Source organism: Austrofundulus limnaeus, unplaced genomic scaffold (genome assembly GCF_001266775.1).
Source record: "Austrofundulus limnaeus strain Quisiro unplaced genomic scaffold, Austrofundulus_limnaeus-1.0 Scaffold242, whole genome shotgun sequence".
Classification (NCBI taxonomy): Eukaryota; Metazoa; Chordata; class Actinopteri; order Cyprinodontiformes; family Rivulidae; genus Austrofundulus; species Austrofundulus limnaeus.
Genome location: NW_013952644.1, coordinates 598,156 through 610,988, shown reverse-complemented (window position 1 = coordinate 610,988; position 12,833 = coordinate 598,156). Strand labels below are relative to the sequence as shown.

At 38.9% G+C, this 12,833-nt stretch overlaps 1 protein-coding gene across 5 annotated transcripts in view; it reads left to right on the top strand.

Annotated features, from left to right (window-relative positions):
- Positions 1-12,833, top strand: part of LOC106525812 (receptor tyrosine-protein kinase erbB-4) — a 513,565-nt gene that overhangs the window by 73,471 nt on the left and 427,261 nt on the right. The window lies entirely within an intron of this gene.

Here is a 12,833-nt window from a genome sequence, read left to right as displayed (position 1 = left end):
CCCCAGATCTTAGCTCGATATCTGCAAAATTAATTAAAGGGGACCTATTATGCAAAATTCACTTTTTTTTTTACATGTTTTTATGCTTTGATTTTGGTCTATACTGCTTCCAGAAACAGTTCAAGCACAAAAAAACCCTACCAGCTGATTTTTTTGACAATATTTAAATGGGTTTTTTAGTGTCAGCAAATGAGCTGTTTCAAAAACCTGGGGATTCCCTGTCATTGACCTCAATCTGGACATGTGAAAAACTCTCCTGGAGGTGAGAGTTGAAGATCACATGGACGCCTTATTCTTGAACATGGTGTTTGTTATGGACAACTCGTGCTTGGCACAGAAGTCCAATAACAGAACACCATTCGGGTTCAGATCAGGGAGGCTGTTCCTCCCAATATATTCAGATAACTCATTGCTCACATGGGCATTGAAGTCACTCAGTAGAACAAGGGGATCTCCAGATGGCACCCCCTCCAGGACACCATGCAAAGCCAGGTAATCTGAATTGATGTTTGGTGCATAAGCACAATCAACAGTCAGAACTTTCCCTCCTGCAGCATGAAGCTGCAGAGAGGCAACCCTCTCGTTCACCGGGGTGAACTCCGGCATACAACTGGGGGCTTGTGAGTATTCCCGCAGGTGGTGGGTTCACATGGAGGTGGCCTCCTGTTGTACTTTTAGGCTTGGCCTGGTCGTGACTGAAAAAATGTCAATGATGGTGATATCCATAAAAAAAGTAATTTGGGATCGAGAAGTCTGAAAATTGGATGTATTTACACTCAGATATGCAGATAAAAATGCTTTGTTTACATTGAGTAAACTAATGTGAGAATTTCATGTCAGTATATCTGAAAAACTACTGGAGTAAAGTCTATCAAAATGCATCATTTCATACAGTATAAACTAATCACAAAGTAAGAGAATGTGTTTGGTCAATGAATTCTTTGTTGTACTACTTGGCTATAAATCTTGTAATGTTGGAAAAATCATTTATCCTTACATTAGGACTGTGCAACACAAATTTGAGTTTTAAAAGGGCAATATTATGTGTTTCTCAGGCATACATTTAAATACTATACCATAATAAAGTATCTATGTCACCTTTGGTTGTTATTAAAATTATGTTTTTATGTTTAAATAGAAAATAAACTTATCTTCTCATCACTTCCTCTTCTAAACACCTTGAAATTGGCCTCTGTCTCTTTAAGAACCAGCTTCCGCTTCTGTCCCGCCCATTTCAGTGCGGGGGTGGGGGGTTCACGCTTACGTGATGCAGTTTACTTGGCATCTGCAAATATATTTCCTCAAAGGTATTTTGAATCTGAAAAGAGCTTCACTGAGTGAGAAGTAGTGTTAGGAGCTCAGCAGACAGTTTAAGTTTAAATTTCAGTTTCACCCGAGAGCCTGCAGGAGTCATGGGCGGGGTGTTGGGGGAGGGGGGGGGTGCGCTCTGCCATGAGGAAGTTCAGCTTAAAGACACGTCCCAGGGGCGTTTCTGGTACCAAAAGGCGTTTTTGGTCCCCACCTGTCATTTTGCTCCTCAGCATGACTTCCTAAAAACACTGCAGGATTTCTCAAACATGCATGAATGAGTCAAAGCAAGGCTTTGGGTGTGTTTTTTCTATGAGAGTATAACATTATAACATGATATAAAACTCAAAAAAGTTGATTTTACATATTGCCCCTTTAAAGAAATGATTGGCCTTGAACACAAAGCACCAAACTTATCAGGATACTTCACATTTCCCGAATTAAAAACAAAAAAAGCTTATTTTTACTTAATTATATATCCACATGAAAATATTTTAAATCAATTTTAAATCAATGGTTCAATGCAGCAAAATAAACAAATTTAAAAGTTAAAATATGACCATACTTGTTTTGGCTAGTGCAGTGTTTTCCCCAATACAACCCCCACCTCCGAAGTCTGGCCCTGAGTGGGCTGTTGGCTTTGAGTAACTGTGGCCCCCTGGGTAATTTTGTTGAACATCCCTGTCTTTAATGGTGTCACATTTGAAAGAAAAATTATTTTTTTTGGGTTTCAGTGTATGAGCAAGCATGGTGAGAATCAGGAGGAAGAGCTGCCAGGTGTAGTGGCAGTGTATGGTTTTTCACCCTGCTACTGAGGCCCCTATTTATTAAAAGCAAGCATTGTTAAATAGCAACCATCTTTGGTCTCTTAAGAATTCAATCATCCGATCCAATTAAGCGATGCCAAACAAGTGTCTATAACAGAAGAAGCTGTTTGGCATCGACAGAGAATATTTTCCTTTATTTCATTTTCATCTGAAGTTTTAAATGGGTGCAACCCACACTCTGCTGCTCAACTCACAAATGCATTTCCCAAGAAATGTGGTGCCATTTAAAATAAAATAAACATCTTGCTTTCCAAGGAAAGCAAAACGAAAAAAAATAATCAACCAAACACGAATGTCCTTTGTGTGCTAAGTTTAGCTGAGAACGCTTTTGTTTGATTTCATAGTTTGCTATGAGCACCTTTAATTAAACACATCTGCATCAAACTCTAAATACAGTTGCTCTTTAGGGGAATAAAACACCAATTCTCTAATGAAACGGAAAATGAGGTTTAAACAGACAAATGCAGCACACACTGTATACGTTGTGCGCGCAACCGGAACACATTCTCACACTTTTTAATGACAGCCGTTAAAGCGCCCTCATGGGACCGGAGGTGTGGGTGCTGACATGATATATGGTTATTTTTTTAAAAGTTAACACTCGAAAGTGTGCGTTTTGAGTTTTGTCATTGGGATGCTGCATGTGTGTGAGACAGGGGAGCAGGAAAAGGAGGGGGAGGACGAACGGAGGAGGGAGAGACAAGGGTATTGGAAGGATTTATGGTCGTAATAATGGAATCTCAGTGGTTGGGCCATTGACACTGAGGCATTTTCTCTCATCTTCCTCCCATTATTAGATGGATGGAACAGGAGGGAGTAAGCACAGGAACATATGGGCGGGAGGCGAATGGCGTGCTGCGGTGTCGAAGCGCAAATCGCACACTGTGGAGATGGCACTGCCTTTACACCATCCAGGCGTTCAAACATCAAGATAGATGATAAATGCTTTTCTTGGTGATTAACTACCATTTCATTTCCCTATAGTTTGACGTCAGAAGCTTTTCTTTATCTTTTTTTAGAGGTCATTCCATTATTGAGAGATTTTCTTGCTTGCTGCCTTTCTTGTCTGAGTTTTTAACTTAGATCATCTTATCTTCACAGGGAATAGTTTCAGTTTGGTCAAACTTTGTAGATGATGTTATTTCTTGTGATATAGAATACAAGATGTTAGTGCTCAGAGCATGAGTTGCGTTGGTGAACACAATTCTGCTACAGCTAATAACGGAACTAGCTCCTCATTTAGTGGATTAGCTTTTTTGCTAACATTGGAAAACATATTCAGACCTATTAGAAGGGGTAGGGTGGGAATCTTTTACTATCTCTCGATGCAATTCTGATTTTTTTGGGCGGCCACAATTCTATTCGAAATCAAATTTTCATTCAAAACTGATAATGTGAGCCCATATGTCGTGTTCCTAAAGCGTTCCTTCATCCTCATATTGCAAACCTCGCACACAGTGAAGCTCATGTCAAACTCAGACTCATTCAGTAAAAAACTAAATGAGCCCAAATCTTTGCCCTCAAAGAAGATGCGGCCAGTTGAATCTCTCTTTCCTCCAGTTTTGAAGTTTCCTATTTATTATGGTGCTTTCTGCGCATGCATACGTTTCAGAACGTCAGGACGTCTCACGTAGTTACAAAATGGAGGCTGACAGCTTTGCTTTATTTATTTATTTATTTATTTTTAAAAATTGATTTTGGGACATTTCAAATTGATTCTGAATCTTTGTGAGAATCACGATCCGGCTGTGAATCAATTTTTTGGTGCACCCCTACCAATTAGATTCCACTCATTTTAAGTCCACTAAAATATTCACGAGTATAAAACTTCTATTTTTATGCGGTTTATCCTAAATTAAATGGGAAAAAAATCTATTCCCTCCTACAAGCAGTGCTGAACGTGTCAGTCATCGGCATGTGTGTTGCATGTAGCACCTATACCAATTAAACTTTCGAACTAAGAGCATAAAAAAGAAAATAAATTGTATTTACTAAGTTTTAAATAAATACCAAAACTGACTACGTATAAAATATGGTAAAGAAAGTGTTTGCTATTTGTTGTTTGACTAACTGCAAAAAATAAAAACTCAATAAAAGAAGCACTTTTATTTTGAATGGGTTAATATGGAACTATGACAAGTTAGATACCTAAAACTCTGCCTTGAATTGGCCAGTTTGACTTCAAATTAAACCAATGGAAAACTAACAAGTACGTGTCAGTGACACAGACATATTGACAGCTACCTTAGTGGTTAGTGGGTATTGTTAGCATTTGTAAGGTCTTTTTTAAATCTGTTATTTGGTTTAGTGTTAGTGGAGTTAAGATTCTTGTGAACCTAACCTTTTAGCTAGCTGTACCCACCACTCATGAAATGGAAACAACTGTTACTTAAAAAACAATAAAAATTGTTACCATTTTGGTGGGTGATAAATAGTATTATCTTGCATTCAGTTCTGTACATTCTGAGGTTGTCTGACATTTTTGCAAATTCCTTTGTGGCTTAACCTGGTAAAGACCAGACTCTTGTCCTTCACTTTGCTTCATACGAGGGTCTGGACTCTCGGCTATAGAGAAGTGATTCTTGCTGGAGGCGTGGCCTCTGCTGAAGTTTAAAATGATTGGATCGAGGGTCTGGACTCTCGGCTATAGAGAAGTGATTCTTGCTGGAGGCGTGGCCTCTGCTGAAGTTTAAAATGATTGGATCGGTTGGCCGCGACGTTTGTAGCCAGCTCCACTGTGAGGGAGGCTAAGCTAAGAAGCTAACGAGAAATTGCGTTCACTGTAAACAACCAATACAAATACCAGACAAATTTAATTTAATTTGGAAGCCTTATCAACACAGACTGGCTTCATTCACTTCCTCCACTGCTGTATGCTAAACTAACCAGCAGACACTGCGCAGAAAATAGACTTTCTGTTCTCTGATTGAACCGGACGAAAATTTTCCCGAAGAAATCCTTCTCAATGGGAGAAATTCCAGACGGAGCAGTGAAGGGAAACTAGAATTGAGTGGAACTGTGTAGGAAGGCAAGGACCAGGTTATGTGTGGCTGCACCATTATGAATATTTGCATTATGTTTTCTTCCATTTTAAGATCATATAAGTCTTTGACAGACAAGTATATAAAAAAAAAGAAAAAAAAAACATTCAATGCCAGTCTGTTTCTTTCTATTCTTAATTTTTATAGTCAAAATCTGAAGGCAACAGGGTCAGGTGTTGGACTTCTTAATGAAATGGCTACATACGAATGTGGTGCTGTGGCTCTCAAAGTGCAGAAGCTGATGAACACATGAATGTTTATTTCATGCATTTTCATGTGTATCTATAAAACCTGTAAGAAGACATGCACCAGATTGCAGCTCTCTGGGCTGGTTCTGAATTTTTGTAATGTATTTGACCTGCAGAATCTGATTTTTGGTTGACTTTGATTTTTTGCAGAGCTACAAATAATACCATGTATTTATTCCCCTAATCTTGGTTATATGAAGAATGTGTCTCTTTGTTCTTATGTTTAGTGTTAAAACACAAAAATGAAAATGTTTCATTTTCCCTGAATTTCATCCAAAGTAACTTAAATTTTTTTTCCCATGTGGAAATACTTGTGGTTTTCTTCCATCACAGTCAGCAAAGCTTTCAAAGTTCTAATTTAATTTAAGGTTTTTTTTGTCCCTGCAGTTAAGTTCATTTTATTTGCAATCTGGATGGAACTTCTTATCCTGGAATCACCCCTATCCGTGTTCCCCAGATCCCTATTTTCCTCTTGGTACACCCATCCTTATGTTTCCCAGGAATATGTCAGCACTGTTTTTCATTTGTTTGAAAAGACATTTGAAGGGTGAGCCAAGCATCTTTCATGACTTTCATTATAAACCCCAGGAGAACGCATGCTGTGGGAAACATAGGCACTGGCAAACATGGGTATGGGTATTTGTGTATTCTACGTGTACATGGAGGTAAGAGTTTCTGAAAAAAAAAAATTAACCGACAACACCTCAAGAATTTGTAATTCCAACCTCCACGTTTCTGACCAGCTCCAACTTCAAAATCCAATTTGGTTGACTTGGGCAAGAATAAACTCTATTTTGAGTGTCACACGTGTACAGTTCAATGAACACGTTGCCACAGTGGTGAATAACAAATGCAGAAAAGGGCACTATTAACTTGTATTGCTAATATTTTTAGTCTGGTTACAAAATGCTTCATTTAACAAATTCTACCATTTTTCTATGTTGCAACTGTAACACAATTAAGACAAATTAAATGTTATCCCCAGACCTAAGTTAAAGCTTAAGTAGATGAAACATAACTTAACCAAGACAGGGTGATTTCCTAATCCTAATCAAGTATATTTAGTGAAGGCAGAATGATGGATTTGCCAGATGTGTGTATTTGTTACCAAAATATTTCATGGACAAATTTTACCTAAAATCTGCTGTGGTTGTAGCCAACACTGATCCACAACACATAATCTGATTGTTAAAAGACTATTGTTTAAAATTTGCCATTAACCATTGAGTTAGCCTGGTTTGAACCAGACCCTGTCCTTCACTTTGATTCGTACAAGGGTCTGGACTTGATGCATAGAGAATCGATTTCTTGCAGGAGGCGTGGCCTCTGCTGAAGCATGTGTGTGTTGTTGGTGTGAAGGAGGCTAAGCTAAGAAGCTAACCGGAAATCGCGTGTGCTGTAAACAACCCTACTGAGAGGAGAAAAGTACCGAACGAGACGACTGTAAATGAGAGCTGCTGCTTTGTCAGAAGATTTATTTTAATTTGGAAGCCTTATCAACACAGACTTCATTCACTTCCTCCACTGCATTATGCTAAAATAACTAGCAGACACTGCACAGAAAATCAACGTTGTTCAAAGCTCCTCCTTCTGTTCTCTGATTGGCCCAGGTAAAATAAACTACAAGCAGACACTGCACAGAAAATTGATATCGTTCAAAGCCCCTCCTTCTGTTTGCTGATTGGCCCAGGTAAAATAAACTACAAGCAGACACTGCACAGAAAATTGACGTTCTGTTCTCTGATTGGCCCGGCTAAAAATCTGCCAGCGAAATCCATCTCAATGGGAGAAGTCCCAGACGGAGCAGAGAAGGGAAACTAGAATTGAGTGGAGCTGCGTAGGAAGGCAAGGGCCAGGCTATTTAGAGCCAACTTTGTCACCAAATGGTCTCATGAGCCTCGTGATACAAAAAAGCAAAATGGAAATAATCATTAGATGCATCTTTGATACCGTTTTGCAGCAAACTCCAAGTGACTAATTGACTTGCTAAAATTCAGAAAGCTTTACAAATATTGGGCAAACATTGCTTGTGGCTGTAGATGAAAGCCATTTACAACACTTAGGCCAAGTTCTACTCATGACAAGATATCTGCGTAAAACTTTACTGTTAGGAGTCAACGCTATTCGTCTCTTACTGAAACCGCCATAACTGTCACTTCTCAACAGTAGATGAAATAAATAAAAATTGAGATGTAAGACAGTGGATGACGTATGTCATGAAGGTATGGTACTATACACCTTTATTTTTAAAAGCATTTGTCCCCACAGAAAATTAACTTAGGTTACTTTTATTGTCTTAAGTTTTGTACTAAAACTATCCTCACTGCCAACTCGTACTAATACTGTTTTTTTTTTTTTTTTTTGCCATCCATCCATTATCTGTACCTGTTTATTCCTTTCTGGGTTGCTGGAGACACTGACTGCTGGACTGCCCATGTCCAGCAGTCACAGTGCGAGGGGTGGGGTACACCCTGGACAGGTTCCAAGTCCATCACAGGGACACACATAGAGACAAACGAGACAGATAACCATTCATGCTCTCACTCACACCTAGGGACAATTTACAGTTACCAGTTAACTAACAGTTATGTTTTTGGTCTGTGGGAGGAAACTGGAGTATCCAGAGAAAACCCACACATGCAACCAGGAAGGTCCTCGGCGAGGATTCGATCCAACAACCTTCTTGCTGAGAGGCAACAGCTACAGTATACCAACCACCAACTGTGCCACCCGCACTGGTTTTCTTTGCCTCTTCAAAAAATAAAGTACTTCATTTACTTTTTTCTTCTTTTTTTATCCTTGTAGTTTGTATTCCAAATACAAATTTGCTGTGCAAGGTAAACTCATTCCATAGGTAACGGGTCATATTCCTCTTCTGCAGCTAAATAAGCTCCAGTAGCCACAGTTCTCGCCATGCTAATTATGTTTACCTTCAGGTCCAGTCTTTCAGTGCCTTTGTACCTTTACACTCTATTATGCCCCATATGAAAACCCACTGACTCACACAGTGCATATCTTCCAAGGCCATTACGTTGCACTTTCTGATTATCTGTTCTCTTGTAAACATTGGCAGCAGTGACTGTTTACGTTAATGTGATTTGTTCTTATTATCTTTTCTTAAGGTCACCACCACATTAAGCACAATTGCTCAAGTGGTCTTTTCTTTATTCAGCTGAATGCAAATGAATTAAAGTCATAAAATCTGGCCTGATGTGGGTTTAGTCTAAATTGTTAATGAGGGATCTTATAGGCTCAATTAAAAAGATATTTTTGCTTCATTTAGCAGATGTTTGCTGCCCCGAGACTATATGCTGGAGCTGCTTTTCCCAAGTTATCTCTTTCTTTTCACTGGTCATGTTTCATTTAGGATTATAACACCTATGACAAATTGCCACCCATCTATCTTTGTCAACTGTATTTATTGCTATTCCAGCACATTCACATCTTCATTATGGTTCAGAAACTCCCCTCTGCCGCGGCAGATTGCCACAAACAATGCTCACCGGCCTTCACTGTGCAACAAACACCTGCCGTTTGATAATTAACACCTGCTGTGGGGGAAAAGACACCTGTTTTGCCTGCATTGATTATTTCACAGTGACAGATGTAAATTTAATGAATAGTTAAACATTTTTCACCATTTCCAGCAAAGTAGGCTCCCGTACACTGTTTGCACTTTTAGATGCTTCTGTGAAAGAACAAGGGATTAAAAAGACGAGATTTCTTTAAACAGGTGCAAGTGAAGCTCTGCTAAAAATCTATTTAGTAACAATTATTATGCAGTTGAACTCGTCTGACATATCAAGTTAATTTGTCAAACAACATTTGTTTCAAATTAAGGAAGATTTAATCCTGAAAGACACTGTTTGGTGTAGACTGTCTTGTCAGAACTGCACTTTTGTTGTTGTCTGCACCACACTAACAGTTGTCTTTGTTTTCTTGTTTCCTCCACGCAGTTTTCACACATTACGCATTTCCAGCATGCAATATGTTAAGGTGGCCAAGCTTATTTCACATCTTCCTGTTTTGTGTGGTTTTTTTACACTTTCTGTTGCTATTGTGGGTTTATCAAAATATCTCATGAATAATCGGACAGATTTCTTTGAAACCTGAAACCTGACCTTAGCGAACACAAAAATGGCTTCACCTGTCAGTTTTATAGTTGGTCAGCTAAAATTGTTGAAGCTGAGCATAAGCCCAGATGCAACAGGAAGACATTCTGTGAACATCCACAACCACAATCAAGACTTCTATTTACCATATTTATTCAAGTATAATACGTAAAATTTAATCCACAAAATCATCCATAAAGTTGGGGGGTAGTACCATACTTGGATAAATATTTTTACTTATGCATTTTAACTGTAATTTCGGCTTCATTCACAAAATGCATGAGTCTGGAAATGAGACCACGTCACGAAAATTGTTTGAAACAAACTCACCTCTGACACTCCTCCGTGCTTCAGAGCGAGATAGTAACAGATCCAGGCAGGAGACATGATGTGAAAAAAAGGGGGGTGGGGTAGCAGTCCTGCACCTTAGTAATGATAACGAACAAATGACATTAGCGTGTGACCAAGCTGCTCCTCGAACAACAACAAACACATGTTTGTCTTTAATGGTGGCCATCTACTGGTGTTCTGCAAACGTTTGTATCCCTGAAAAAACATTTCCCCACCAGAGGGGGCGCTCGCAAGTAGGAAGTAATCTGCTTTTCCCCCAGAAGATGGTCTAGACCTCATGTGAAGTCTTTGACTTTTGTGTTGGTGCATCCTGGTGGACTGTGTGTAAAATACCAGAATTCATATGATGCTGCTACAGCTGATATATATTTGTTGTCAAAATACCTTTAAGTACATATGTTGTTAAAATAAAATGAACAGTCCAATGATCATTTTACTGAAATGTATAAAGACTGCAAAGGCTGAAAAATCTTGAAGTCTGTATGAAATTGGAGGTAGTTTGAGCTCAAAAAAAGAGGCGGGTCGTATAATACCTGAGCTTGTATTACACATGATATACAAACGGTAGATTGAGGCTTGATCTGTTTAACTGTTTCAGCCACATTTCTTGAAAAATCATGTGACTAGATGCAAGTTTTGCCATATTACTGTTTTGGAAAAGCTTTTTTCCCCCGAACAGTGTAGGTAATACTGACTGAAACATTACTGATGTGTAGCAACTCTAGAACACAGTTTCCCATGTAAACAAAATTTACCACCTATGGCAGGGTTAATCCTGGTCCTTGAGGGCTGCTATCCTTCATGTTTTACTCTTTCCTCTGCTTCAACACACCTAATTTAAAAAAAAGGATGATTACCAGGATTCTGCAGAGCTAGAAGAGGTAAAACAGCCACTAAAGCAGGTGTGTTAAATAGGGAAACAAGCAAAGTAAACAGAATAGCCAGGATTGCCCACTTCTAGCATGATGAAACACGTAGAGAATTGAAAACATTATTTATGATGATCATGGGAAACAAACTCACAGAGGTGGAAATAAATTTATCACTGCAGCTGTCACCATTTGGCAGCCATGTTGAATTTTGAGGTTGGAGCTGTTGGGTAATCTCCAAATGTTTGAGATTAAGTTTGGATTTTAAAGTGTGTACAGTTCATTTCACTCAAAACTTTTAACTTCAGACTACAACTAGAACTTATAAGCTATGACAAATTTCATTGTACAGAAAATACATTTTTATCATTTCAAGAATATTTAGTGGTGTTTGTTGACAGTAATGAAGTGGTTTCACTTGGATTGCCATAGACTAACTATTCAAAAAAAATCACAAACTGAAATCACATCCAAGCAGTTCCAAACATAAATTTTAAAGTTAAACTGGAAAAATTGGTTTACACACTGTGTCATTTTTAATGTATTCTTTGATGTGCAGTGTGAGTCAGAAGTCACAGGACATGTTTTTATGCCATAAATAAAAGGGAAAATGACACATCTGAATACCACAGCTTATATTGGATGAGGGGTACTATCTTACACTTGCCCTTGATCCAATATTGTGGCTTTCAAGAAGGCAGCCATGTTTTGGACATAAGCTGTGTCTCCTTTCATGGGTTGCAGCCGATGTAGACCGCGGCCAACGTTGGCTGCAATCTACGTGGGCCATAGGCCAATTGTGTCGGCTGCGTAGACAACTGTGAAATGAGACGGTCTAGTCTACAGAAGACGTGTGACTACACTCTGCCTTATTACCATGGTGATACGTTTTATATCACATTGCTTCAGTTGTTTTTTCAAAGTATAACTTCATAAAATTAAGTTTTAATAGAAAAACATTACAAGGAAAAAAATGCAAAGCATTAATTATTTGGGTTTAGCTCCAGTATCAGTACTTCTAACTGCATTTTATTTAACATCTTATTGCAACAAAAGTTTATTCATCTAAGTTGTTTAACTTACATACGTCGGTCCATGCTAAATTTCCAAACTCCATCATTGAAAAAAATTAACAAAACTCGGCTGTAAAATAATAAAACAAAAAACACTATGCCGTCTTTATTTTTCTGTTTAATTTGCTGATGACGCAATAAATTCTGGGATACCGTCAGTCATGTAGGATACTTAGATGCAGCTGACATTTTCAGGGTTTTATTGGCTGCATTTGTCGGCCGCATGTGTAGACGCTTACACATTGGGACAGCCTACAGTGCGGGGCAGTGACGTAAACAGCTGACAAATGCGGCCGACGTCAGCTGCAGCCCATAAATTGAGACACAGCTAAAGCCTAAAACAGTGGTTCTCAATGCTGGTCCTCGAGGACCACTATCCTGTATGTTTTAGATGTCTTCCTGCTTTGGCACACCCGACTTAAATGAATACGTGATTGGCAGGCTTCTGCAGAACTTAAAGACCTGCTGGCCTYAAASATGTCCCCCCTCATCCATTACTGGGATATTCAGATATGTCATTTTCTCTTTTTTTTCTGAAATAAAAGGGTTTCCTGCAACTAAAGTTGACTAATCTGGCACCTTGCATCACACAGTGTGACATGAGCAATAAAAAAAATTGGAACCTCAAAACGTGCACAATCTGGCACGTACCGGCAGTTTACAATGTCCCAATATTGCACAGTGTGAGCCAAAMTTAAGTGTGCTCATATTAACTCACCCACATACGCTTGACTTTTAGCCACACTGCTCTGTATTCTGTCCCCACACTCAAAGATCGTTGCTTCCTTTCTAAAAAAAAAAGCAGTTGTTGGCAGAAGTGGAAATTTGCCCTCGTGTTCACCCGCTGTTGTATTTCAAACAAGAGAGTGATTGAAATATATGCTAATCCTCAGCTCGTTGCACAGAGCTGTCCCACAGTGCAGAGCAGCATAATATTTCCATAGCAATGCAGCCATTTTTGAGGGATTAAGGAGGGGTTAGGATGTGGTCGGGGAACCCCAGGC